At 41.6% G+C, this 12,636-nt stretch overlaps 1 protein-coding gene and 1 non-coding gene across 2 annotated transcripts in view; both read left to right on the forward strand.

Moving 5' to 3' along the window:
• ZNF652 (zinc finger protein 652) overlaps nt 1-12,636 on the forward strand; it is a 67,843-nt gene that overhangs the window by 25,826 nt on the left and 29,381 nt on the right. The gene's annotated exons all lie outside the window — the stretch shown is intronic.
• Nucleotides 10,252-10,315, forward strand: LOC112610445. Its single transcript, XR_003116347.1, has one exon. It is a non-coding gene; the product is annotated as a U7 small nuclear RNA (small nuclear RNA).

Below are 12,636 nucleotides of genomic sequence, written 5' to 3' on the forward strand. Positions count from 1 at the left end.
AAAAAAAAAAAAAAAAAAAACAAAAATAAAAAATTGTTGTATTTGGCAATCATGACTTATTTTTTGTGCATAGGTCTTGCTTCTCAACCTAACTTTAAGCTTGTGAACGTGAGGGTCAATACAATGATTGTTTTAAAGAATAAATATTTTCTCTTTATATTAGCCTGTTGGTACTTTGCATGTAGATAATAGTCAAAGCTTGTGAATGCATGAATAGAATGTAGGAATTGGACAGACAGTGCTTAGTGTGTAAACCCATGAGACCTATAAACTTCACATTTTAATTAGAAAAGAAAAAGGAATTTCTGCATTCAGGGAAAAAAGGAGACATGGGTTCCTTGTTTTTTATTTACCTCTAGATAAAAAATAAATCACTTGTTTGAGTAGCAACAGTTTTAGTAACACAGAGTCCCATTACTTCTAAGAGTGATATACTGGATGTCTTGGGAAGATTCATAAAGCATAACTCAGTATATTTAGGGTAACAACTCAAACCCCAGTAATCAGTCTCTTCTCTGTGTTCAACTGTACCTCCCAAAAGGGAAGAAGGATCCATTGGATCAGTTTGCCAACCTCCAGTGTAGAAAACCTCTATTGAGTTAAATTTTGTTCTAAGTAAGCTACCTACAGAGTTGTTGGGCATTTTTGCCTTTAATTTTTTTTTTTTTTAAGAGAGAGGGTATTGGTCTGTTGCCCGTGCTGGAAGGCAGCAGCATGATCGTAGCTCACTATAGCCTGGAGCTCTTGGGCTCCAGTGATCCTCCCACCTCAGCCTCTTGAATAGCTAAGATTGTAGGCATGTACCACCACACCTGGCTAAGTTTAAAAATTTTTTTGTAGAGATAGGGTCTCGCCATGTTGCCCAGGCTGATCTCAAACTCCCAACCTCAACTGATCCTCCCACCTCAGCTCCCAGTGCTGGGATTACAGGCATGAGCCACCATGCCTGGTGACCTTTAATTTTAACAAGTTATGTTAAAATTTAACAGTTGTGGCATTGTTACCAGATTTTATTTCACGCAACCTGTGACTTATGTACTTAAAAAAACAAAAACAACAAGAAACACCATTAAGAAAAGTAGACTGGGGCTGGGCGTGGTGGCTCACGCCTATAATCCTAGCATTTTGGGAGCCTGAGGTGGGCTGGTCTCACACTCCTGACCTCGTGATCCAACATGGTGAAACTCCATCTCTACTAAAAAAAATACAAAAACTAGCTGGGTGTGGTAGCGTGCGCCTGTAATCCCAGCAACTCAGGAGGCTGAGGCAGGAGAATCGCTTGAACTCAGGAGGCAGAGGTTGCAGAGAGCCGAGATTGCACCATCGTACTCCAGCCTGGGTGACAGAGTGAGACTCTGTCTCAAAAAAAAAAAAAAAAAAAAAAAATGGCCGGGCACCGTGGCTCACACCTGTAATCTCAGCACTTTGGGAGGCTGAGGCAGGCAGATCACTTGAGGTCAGAGGTTCAAGACCAGCCTGGCCAACATGGTGAAACCCCGTCTCTAATAAAAATGCAAAAGTTAGCTGGGCATGGTGGTACATGCCCGTAATCCCAGCTACTTGTGAGGCTGAGGCAGGAGAATCACTTGAACCTGGGAGGTAGAGGTTGTAGTGAGCTGAGATCATGCCATTGCATTCCAACCTAGGCCTAGGTGACAGAGTAAGACTCTGTCTCAAAAAAAAAAAAAAAAAAAAAAGGCTGGGTGCAGTGGCTCATGCCTGTAATCCCAGCACTCTGGGAGGCCGAGGCAGACAGATCATGAGGTCAGGGGTTCGAGACCAGCCTAGACAACATGGTGAAACCTCGTCTCTACTAAAAGTACAAAAATTAACTGGGCATGGTGGCGCGTGCCTGTAATCCCAGCTACTCAGAAGGTTGAGGCAGGAGAATTGCTTGAACCCAGGAGGTGGAGATTGCAGTGAGCCAAGATTGCGCCACTGCACTCTAGCCTGGGCGACAGAGGGAGATTCCGTATGAAAAAAAAAAGTAAAGGTATCAATAGATATGACAGGTCTTAGTCTTCATGAATTTATTCTACATCCTTTTCTGCATATTGCCTTAAATGCTTTCTGACTAAGGCAGAGGATTGTGAATAGAATCATCTAAGGAATGGTGTTAAGTGTGCTCATGTCTCTATCTACCCTAAGAAAGTATGGTGGACTCTGTGTTGTGTTTAGAAAAACCTACCTATTGCATGGTTAAGGTTGTGGGGTCATTTTCATCAAGCATCATATTTATTTAAAGACTGTGGACTGTTTTCTTAACTCAAGAATCTCCAAACTGAGATTCATAAGCTAATTTTTGTGTTCAAAGAGTCAAATTGAAATTGTGGTAACACTTTACAGTGTAACCAAAATATCATAACTGGCTGTTATATATATTTGATTAGTAACAAATAAAGGTATGACCTCAATGCAAATTCTTAGACACAGTTTTTTTTAATAATAGGAGAGAACATGGTGGGGTAGGGTGGGGTAAGGGGTGTGTGATAACTCTTAATATTGAAAGGTTGGGAATTACCTGTGTGGTAATAGGTGACCAGATGAATTAGGTAACAGAATAGACACAGATAATCAACACAAACTTATAGAACATTAAATGTCAGTTGTGGAAGGGAATCCCTTAAGTTCATGGCTGAAAAAAACAGAGCTAGAAAGGTGGAATAACCTGCCCAGCAGTATGGAAGAGTTCCAAATAGAACCCATCCAGATCTGTTGACTCTCCACACTGTGGGTGTTATTTCCCACTCAGCCTCATTACATCACTGCTGTTAGGGCCCAGGTTGCAGTTTATGAGCTATCCAGTAAATTGATAATGTCATTTTATACAAAATATTGTAATTTATTTTCATATGATCTTATTACTTCAGATCACCTTTGAACTATTTATATCCAAATAGCCTATTTGATTTTATTATTGAAATATACATTTACTATAAAATTTATCATTTTAAAGCATACAAGTCTGCAGTTTTTAGTTTATTCACAAGATTGTGCAACCATCACCTATATCTAATTCCAGAACATTTTCATTGCCCCCAAAAGAAACCTGGAGCCCATCAGCAGTCGCTCCCCACTCCCAGCTCCTGTTAATGATGATTTGCTTTCTGTCTCTATTTGCTTATTCTGGCTGTTTCATATAAATAGAGTCATACAACTATGTAGCCTGTTATGTCTGGCTTCTTTCACTTAGCATAATGCTTTCGGGGTTTTTCCATCTTGTACCACGTATCAGTACTACATTCCTTTTTTTTTCTTTTCTTTTTCTTTTTGAGATCAAGTCTTGCTCTATCGCCCAGGCTGGAGTGCAGTGGCAAGATCTCAGTTCACTGCAACCTCTGCCTCCTGAGTTCAAGCAATTCTCCTGCTTCAGCCTCTCAAGTAGTTGGACCACAGGTGCATGCCAGCACTCCCAGCTAATTTTTTGTATTTTTGGTAGAGCTGGGGTTTCACCATGTTGCCCACGCTGGTCTCGAACTCCTGAGCTCTAGCAATTTACCTGCCTTGGCGTCCTGTAGTTCTGGGATTACAGGCATAAGTCACCATGCCCGGCCATTTCTTCTTTTTGAGACAGGGTATCGCTCTGTCGCCCAGACTGGAGTGTGGTGGAACGATCATGGCTCACTGCAGTCTCAACCTCCCAGGCTCAAGCAATATTCCCACCTTAGCCTCCTGAGTGGCTAGGACTACAAATGTGCACCGCCACGCCCAGCTAATTTTTGAAAAACTTTTTGTTAGAGACAAGTTCTTGCTATGTTGACCAAGCTGGTTGCAAACTCCTGGGCTCAAGCGATCATCCCACCACAGCCTCCCAAAGTGCTGGGATTACAGGCATGAGCCACCACACCTGACTTCTTCATTCCTTTTTATAGCAGATAATATTCCATTGTATGATTATATATTTTGTTTATCCACTCATCAGTTGATGTATATTTGGATTGTTTTCACCTTTTGGCTATTATAAATAATACTTCTGTGAACATTTGTTTACAAGTTTTCATATGAACATATATATTTTTGGTTCTCCTGTGTTTATACCTAGAACTGGAGTTGCTGAGTCATATGTTAACTCTAATTTTTTAAGGAACTGCCAAACTGTTCTCCAGTGTACCATTTTATATTCCTACCAATAACATATGAGGCTTCCAATGTCTTCACATCCTCACCAACACTTGCTGTGTTGCAATTTTTTATTATAGCCATCCTAGTAGGTGTGAAGTGGTATCTCATTGAGATTTTACTTTGCATTTCACTCATGACTAATAATGTTAAGCATCTTTTCCTTTACGCATTGGCCATTTGTATATCTTCTTTTCTTGTTTTTTTTTTTTCTTTTTTGTTGAAACAGAGTCTCGCTGTGTTGCCCAGGCTGGAGTGTAGTGGCACAATCTCGGCTCACTGCAGGCTCCACCTCCCGGGCTCATGCCATTCTCCTGCCTTAGCCTCCCGAGTAGCTGGGACTACAGGCGCCTGCCGCCATACCGGCTAATTAAAAAAAATTTTTTTTTAGTAGAGACAGGGCTTTCACTGTGTTAGCCAGGATGGTCTCGATCTCCTGACCTTGTGATCCACCCGCCTTGGCCTCCCAAAGTGCCGTGATTACAGGTGTGAGCCACCGCACCTGGCCCTTTTGTGTATCTTCTTTGGAGGAATGTCTTCATATCCTTGCCGTTTTAATTTTTTTTTTTTTTTTTTTTTTTTGAGATGGAGTCTCGCTCTGTAGCCCAGGCTGGAGTGCAGTGGCCGGAGCTCAGCTCACTGCAAGCTCCGCCTCCCAGGTTTACGCCATTCTCCTGTCTCAGCCTCCCGAATAGCTGGGACTACAGGCGCCCGCCACCTCGCCCAGCTAGTTTTTTGTATTTTTTTTTAGTAGAGACGGGGTTTCACCGTGTTAGCCAGGATGGTCTCGATCTCCTGACCTCGTGATCCACCCGTCTCGGCCTCCCAAAGTGCTGGGATTACAGGCTTGAGCCACCGTGCCTGGCCCCTTTCCGTTTTAATTTTTAAAATTATTTTATTTTGGCCAGGCGCAGTGGCTCAAGCCTGTAATCCCAGCACTTTGGAAGCCTGAGGCAGGTGGATCATGAGGTCAGGAGATCGAGACCATCCTGGCTAACACTGTGAAACCCCGTCTCTACTAAAAATACAAAATATTAGCCGGGCGTGGTGACAGGCGCCTGTAGTCCCAGCTGCTCGGGAGGCTGAGGCAGGAGAATGGCGTGAACCCGGGAGGTGGAGCTTGCAGTGAGCTGAGATTGTGCCACTGCACTCAAGTCTGGGCGACAGAGTGAGACTCTGTCTCAAAAAAAAAAAAAAAAAAATGTTATGTTATGTTATGTTATGTTATGTTATTTTCAGACAGGGTCTTCTTGCTCTCTTGCCCAGGCCGGAGTGCAGTGGTGCAGTTATAACTCACTATAGCTTCAACCGTCTGGGTTCAAATGATCCTCCTGCCTTAGCCTCCCAAAGTGCTAAGACTATAGGCATGAGTCTTGTTAATTCATTTCTGACCATAGATATGCTGGAGAAATTGGGAGAAAAGGGGGTAGGGAGAAGAAGGAAAGATGGTAGAGAAAAATTTAATTTACAAACTTTGTCTAAGTAAATATATGCTACAGGCTGGGTGCAGCGGCTCACACCTGTAATCTCAGCACTTTGGGAGTCCAAGGCAGGAGGATCACTTGAGGCCAGGAGTTTGAGACCAGCCTGGGCAACATAGCAAGACCTCTGTCTTCAAAAAAATTTAAATATATATCACAAGGAAAGGTATAATCTGCTCTGTGATGACAGTTTTTAGCCTGGGGTTTTGGGATCCCTAGAGAATCCATGGATGGATTTCTGGAAATAGGCAGATTCCTTGAAATTGTTTGTAAAATTGTGTGTGTTCCTTTTGGGAGGGAGAGGATTTGTATATTTCAAAAGAATCAGAGAGGAAATATACAGGCTTATGGGAAGGAAAAGGCAGAAGGTATGTTAGCAATTTGTCTTTTTCTGTTGGCTATGTTTTGCATACATTATGGTTTGGGTTAAAACTTCCTACCTGGTTTCAAATATTTTTGTTTTAGACTGTTTATTTATACCTGTTGGTTTAACACTAGTTCAGTTAAGATGTTTTCAAAAATGTTATATTTATTTATTCATTTATTTATTTATTTTGAGGCAGTGTTCCCAGGCTGGAGTGCAATGGTGCGATCTCAGCTCACTGCAACCTCAGTCTCCTGTGTTCAAGCAATTCTCCTGCCTCAGCCTCCCAAGTAGCTGGGATTACAGGTGCCAACCACCACGCCCAGCTGTTTTTGTATTTTCGGTAGAGACAGAGTTTTGCCACGTTGGCCACACTGGTCTTGAACTCCTGACCTCAGGTAATCCACCCACTTTGGCCTCCCAAAATGCTGGGATTACAGGTATGAACCACCATGCCTGCCTTTTATTTTATTTTATTTTATTTTGTGAGACAAAATCTCACTCTCACCCAGGATGGAGTACAGTGCTGCGATCTCAGCTCACTGCAATCTCCATCTCCCTGGTTAAACCGATTCTCCTGCCTCAGCCTCCCTAATAGCCGGGACTACAGGCATGCATTACCATGCATGGCTAGTTTTTGTACAAAATGTTAATTTTTGAAGTGTCAAAGAGTTTTTGTTAATGAGAAAACAGTAACACTCCTTTGTCTTTTTGTAGGCCAAATGCATAAAATAAATTCCCAGCATTTTCTGATGTTATCCACAAATCTAAAATATTTGTGATTTTTATTTTTATAAGATACTAGAATGCAATAAAGGCATTTCTGAGTTATTTTCATTTTCTAAATGAGTTTTAAATTCAGGTTCACAATGATCTAGTCAATTTGACACCTCTCTTAGTGGATTATAGGTAGCCACAATGTGAACATCTGTACCTATAGTTATACCTGATAGATATACCTCAGCTCTAATTTGGGATGTTACCTTTAGAAGTTTAAGAAAAGGCACATTCGGCCGGGCACGGTGGCTCACATCTGTAATCCCAGCACTTTGGGAGGCCGAGGTGGGTGGATCACCTGAGATCAGGAGTTAATTAGTATTTGATTTCTTCTTTGACCCTGGGCGTGGTGGTTATTGGTGAAAGTTAAGATTGCTTCAGCTGACTTGTGTGATGACTAATGCACATTAGTTTGTATTATCTTATATGGAAATGTGGAAACTGTTGATGCTTGAAGGTAATTAGGTAGTACCTAGGAAGAGTGCGTCTCTCCTTTGTCCTCTTTTACTGGTTGCACTTGCACATTATTGAGGAAAACACAATGGCAGTCTTGTTTAAATGTGTGTGTAAAAAACTGCAGTGAAATTTTTTTATGAAAGCTTTGTCTAAAACTGAAGGTGACAAGCATTTCTCAATTTCACTTCTTACAGAGAGTGGATTAGATGGACTGCTTAAAAATTGTTTGACATAGTACATTTTTATTAGATGAGACTGTAGTTCTGGTTTTTGACCATATAAAATATAGGCATCTGAGAACAGCTTGTAATGCTTATCCAAAATAAGGCCCAGTGATATATCACATTTGAGGTTTTTGTTTGTTGTGAAGATGACTGTTACAAGTTGACGTTGGTAGCTTTTTGAGTGTATTTCAGGTCGATATTGTGAGCACCTTTGGAAATGAAGGACATTTATAAGTATGCGTTGATACTGTGATAACAAAACCCTTTTCGATATAAATTTTGTTTCTATAACTTCTACTTTACATACAAAATTCAAAGTTGACAAGTTTATTTAGGTTTTACCCATTTGAAAGCTTACCATTTTGTTACAAGAAGATGAACTAAAAATATACTTTAAATTTTGAGTCTTTAGTTTGTTAAAAGTGGTTACTGTGAAACCCAGACTACAGGTGAATCAATTTGAAAATCAGAATGTATTTGAAAATCAGAATGTAACCTAACTTTCTAGACATTCTGAAGGAAGGTATGAGTTTCACTAGCTAAGGATAAAATTTACACCCTCAAACACGAGTCTGGAATTCTGTTATTTGCTTTGTATTGTAAAGGTATTTTGTTGTTCAAAAACCTAAGTACATCTTTTGAGACTGTTGTTTACCATTAACTCAGTAGGAGACAGTATGGTAAACTTGGACTAGGAGTTAGAAAAGCATAATTCAAACACTTGTCCCATCACTTACCAGCAATGACAATGGGAAAGTTGAGCCTCATCAGTAAAATGGGAGCAGCATTTGTGTTAGTCTGTTTGCACTGCTGTAAAGGAATACCTGAGGCTGGGTAATTTGTAAAGAAAAGTGGTTTACTTGGGCTCGTGGTTCTGCAGGCTGTAGAAGCCTGGCAACGACATCTGCTCGGCTTCTGTTAAGGGCCTCAGAAAGTGTACAATCATGGCAGAATGCAAAGGGGGACACAGGTGTATCACATGGTGAAAGAGCAAGCAAGAGATTGGGGGGAAGTGCCACTGTCTTAACCAGATCTCATGTAAACTCAAAGCAAGAAATAACTCATTCCCTCGAGGACGGCACCAGGCCATTCATGAGGGATCTGCCCCCGTGACCCAAACACCTCCCACCAGGCCTCACCTCCAACATCGGGGATTACATTTCAACATGAAATTTGGAGAGGACAAAACATCCAAACCATATCAGCATTCCAAGTCATTGTAGGGTAATCATGCATAAGTAGGTTAAAAAAAAAAAAAAAAACAAAACCCACATGGTTTCATTCCTGTCATTTTCCTGTGGTGTTGCTTGTGTGCAACATTCTTACCTTCCCCCTTCTCCATCTGACTTCTGCTTGTCCTTCAAGACCAGCCGCAGCTTTATCTCATCTCTGAAACTTCCCATGGCCTGTTCACCACCTCCCTTCACACACTGCCACTGTATGTTATGTGTATAGGTGAGTGTATTTATTTAGCAAATACTTATAATAGTGCTTACTGTTGCTAAGTATTCTCATAAGCATTTATACCAGTAATCCATGAGGTGGATACTACTACTATCTCCATTGTACATATACAGAAAATTAGACATAAAGAAGTTAAGTAACTTACTCAAGGTCATGACCCACCTATGAGGTTTTAGAGCCAGATTTCTAATGCAGGCAGTCTGGTTTCAGAGTTTGTGCTCTTAACAGCTATACTGTGTTTTTACTTTTTAAAAAATTATGGGTGTGATGGCTCATGCCTGTAATTCCAACTCTTTGGGAGGCTGAGGCAGGCAGATTACTTGAGGCCAGGAGTTCGAGACCAGCCTGGATAACATGGTGAAACCCTATCTCTACTAAAAAAAAAAAAAAAAATGTATTTAAAAGTAGACACAAAGTCTCGTTATGTTGCTCACATTAGTCTTGAACTCCCTTGCTTCAAGTGATCCTCCTGCCTCAGCCTCCCAAAGTGCTGAGATTACAGGCATGAGCCACTGTGCCTGATCTGCTGTGCTATATTTTCATGTCTGTCTCTCCAGGTACACCTTTGAGCACCTTGATGGTTCCAACTCCTACAATACCTAACACATAGTAGGCAATTCATAAACATTTAACAAATACATGATAAATATGCCTTATGTAGGCCAGGCGCAGTGGCTCACGCTTGTAATCCCAGCACTTTGGGAGGCTGAGGCGGCGGATCACGAGATCAGGAGTTCGAGACCAGCCTGGCCAACACAGTGAAAGCCTGTCTCTACTAAAAGTGCAAAAATTAGCTGGGCGTGGTGGCAGGGGCCTGTAATCCCAGCTACTAGGGAGGCTGAGGCAGGAGAATCACTTTGAAACTCAGGAGGCAGAGGTTGCAGTGAGCTGAGATTGTGCCACTGCATTCTAACCTGGGCAACAGAGCTAGACTCTGTCTCGGCGGGGAGGGGGAATATATATATATATTTTCAGCTCCAGGTGCTCTAACCACGTCCACAGTTCTTTTCTTACCATACTTCTTTTTTCTTTTTTTTTTTTTTAAGAAAAAAAATGTTGCCCAGGCTGGTCTCCTGGACTCAAGCAATTCTCCCACAGTACTGAGATTACAGGCATGAGCCACTGCACCTGGCCCGTACTTCTTATGTTTGCTACATAACTCTGCTTTATTAGTCCCATACTTCTTCCTTGATTTAATTTTGAATACAGATATTTCTGCTATACTGCCATATACGCTTTTCCAAAAAGTCCCCATTCTGCAAAATTGTGCCCTAAAGTAAACAGGATTTATGGTGAAAATAGAGTTGAGGCAAACCACTCTAAATCTGTGGAACACCGTAGTCCTTGCACTAATAAAAACAAAAATAAATGTTACAACTCTTTTAGAATTTGTCTAGCAGGTTTTTTGGTCTTCGTGGAAAAAAACCCCAAAAATAAAAAAAAATTAAAATAAAATTAACCATAATAAAAACATATTAAATCTCCACTGGCATATATTTCAGTGTTTACAGACTTAATTCCTTGGGTGGTTGTTTCCTTCTCTGAGATTTTGGACCATGAGGACCTTTGCTTCCAATACAGACCAGTTTCATCAAAATAAATTTTTTTTTTTGTTTTCTTTTGAGACAGGGTCTCACTGTCACCCAGGCTGGAGTGCAGTGGCACAATCTTGGCTCACTACAGCCTCTGCCTCCTGGGTTCAAGCAGTTCTCATGCCTCAGCCTCCCAAGTAGCTGGGACCACAGGTGTGCAGCACCATGCCTGGGTAATTTGTTTGTGTGTGTGTGTGTGTGTGTGTGTAGAGACGAGATTTCACCATGTTGCCCAGGCTGAAGGCCTCCCTTGTTTTATTGCACTTTGCTAACAAATTGAAGGTTTGTTGTAACCATCCATCGAGCAAGTCTGTCAGTGTCATTTTTCCAACGTGCTTACTTTGTGTCTCTGTGTCTCATTTTTGTAATTCTCCCAATATTTAAAACATTTTCTTTGCTGTCTGTTAATGGTGATCTGTGATAAGTGATCTTTGATTTTACTGTTATAATTGTTTTGGGGTGCTATAAACCATACTCATATAGGATGACACACTTCATTGATAAATATCATATGTGTTCTTACTGTTCCACAGACCAGCTGTTACCCCATCTCTCTCCCTCTCCTCAAGCCTTCCTATTCCCTGAGACACAACAATATTGAAATTAGACCAATTAATAACTCTACAGTGGCCTCTCAGTGTTCAAGTGAAAGGAAGAGTCACCCCTCTCTCATTTTAAATCAAAAGCTAGAGATGATAAAGCTTAGTGAGGAAGGCATGTCAAAAGCCAAGACAGGCCAAAACGTAGGCCTCTTGTGCCAAACTATCAAGTTGTGAATGCAAAGGAAAACTTTTTGAAGGAAATTTAAAAGTGCTACCCCAATAGGCTGGGCACGGTGGCTCACACCTATAATTCCAGCACTTTGGGAGGCCAAGGTGGGCAGACCGCCTGAGGTCAGGAGTTCGGGACCACCCTAGCCAACATGTTAAAACCTAGTGTCTATTAAAAATACAAAAATTAGCCGGGCGTGGTGGTGCGTGCCTGTAATCCCAGCTATTCGGTAGGCTGAGGGAGGAGAAATGCTTGAACCCGGGAGGTGGAGGTTGCAGTGAGCTAAGGTCATACCACTGTACTCCAGCCTGGGTGACAAAAGTGAAACTCCATCTCAAAAAAAAAAAAAGAAAAGTGCTATCCCAGTGAACACACGAATGATAAGAAAGTGAACCAGCTGGCTGGGTGTGGTGGCTCTCTCCTGTAATCCCAGCACTTTGGGAGTCCAAAGTGGGCGGATCAACCGAGGTCAGGAGTTCGAGACCAGCCTGGCCGACATAGTGAAACATCGTCTCTACTAAAAATACACAATTAGCCAGATGTGTACACCTGTAATCCCAGCTACTTGGGAGGGTGAGGCAGGAGAATCGCTTGAACCCAGAAGGCGGAGGTTGCAGTAAGCTAAGATCACGCCACTGCACTCCCAGCCTGGGTGACAGGTGAGACTGCGTCTCACAAAAAAAAAAAAGTGAAACAGCCCTATTGCTGAGATGGAGAAGGTTTTAGTGGTTTGCATAGATCAAGCCAAACACAACATTCCTTTAAGCCAAAGCTAGAACAAGATCCTAACTGTTCAATTCTTTGAAGGCTGAGAAGTGAGGAAGCTACAGAAGAAAAGATGGAAGCCAGCAGAGAGGTTGGTTCATGAGGTTTGAGGAAATAAGCTATCTCCATAATGTAAAAGTGCAAGGTGAAGCAGCACATGCTGATGTAGAAGCTCCAGCAAGTTATCCACATCTAAGATCATTTTCTGGTGTAGACAAAATAGCCTTATATTGAAAGAAGATGCCATCTAGGACTGTCATAGATAGAAGTGAATGCCTGGCTTCAAAAGATAGGCTGACTCTCTTGTTAGGGGCTAATGCAGCTGGTGACTTGAAGGTGAAGCCACTTTACTATTCTAAAAATCCAGAGGGCCTTATAAGTGATGCTATATCTACTCAGCCTGTGTGTTAGAAATGAAACAATAAAGCCTGAATAACAGCACACCTGTTTACAGCATGGTTTACTGAATATTTTAAGCCCACTGTTGAGATCTACTGCTCAGAAAAAAAGATTCCCTTCAAAGTATTATGGCTCATTGACAGTGCACCTAGTTACCCAAGAGCTCTGATGGAGATGTACAAGGAGATGAATGTTGAGTGTTGTTTTCATGCATGATAATTTAA

Source organism: Theropithecus gelada, chromosome 16 (genome assembly GCF_003255815.1).
Source record: "Theropithecus gelada isolate Dixy chromosome 16, Tgel_1.0, whole genome shotgun sequence".
Classification (NCBI taxonomy): Eukaryota; Metazoa; Chordata; class Mammalia; order Primates; family Cercopithecidae; genus Theropithecus; species Theropithecus gelada.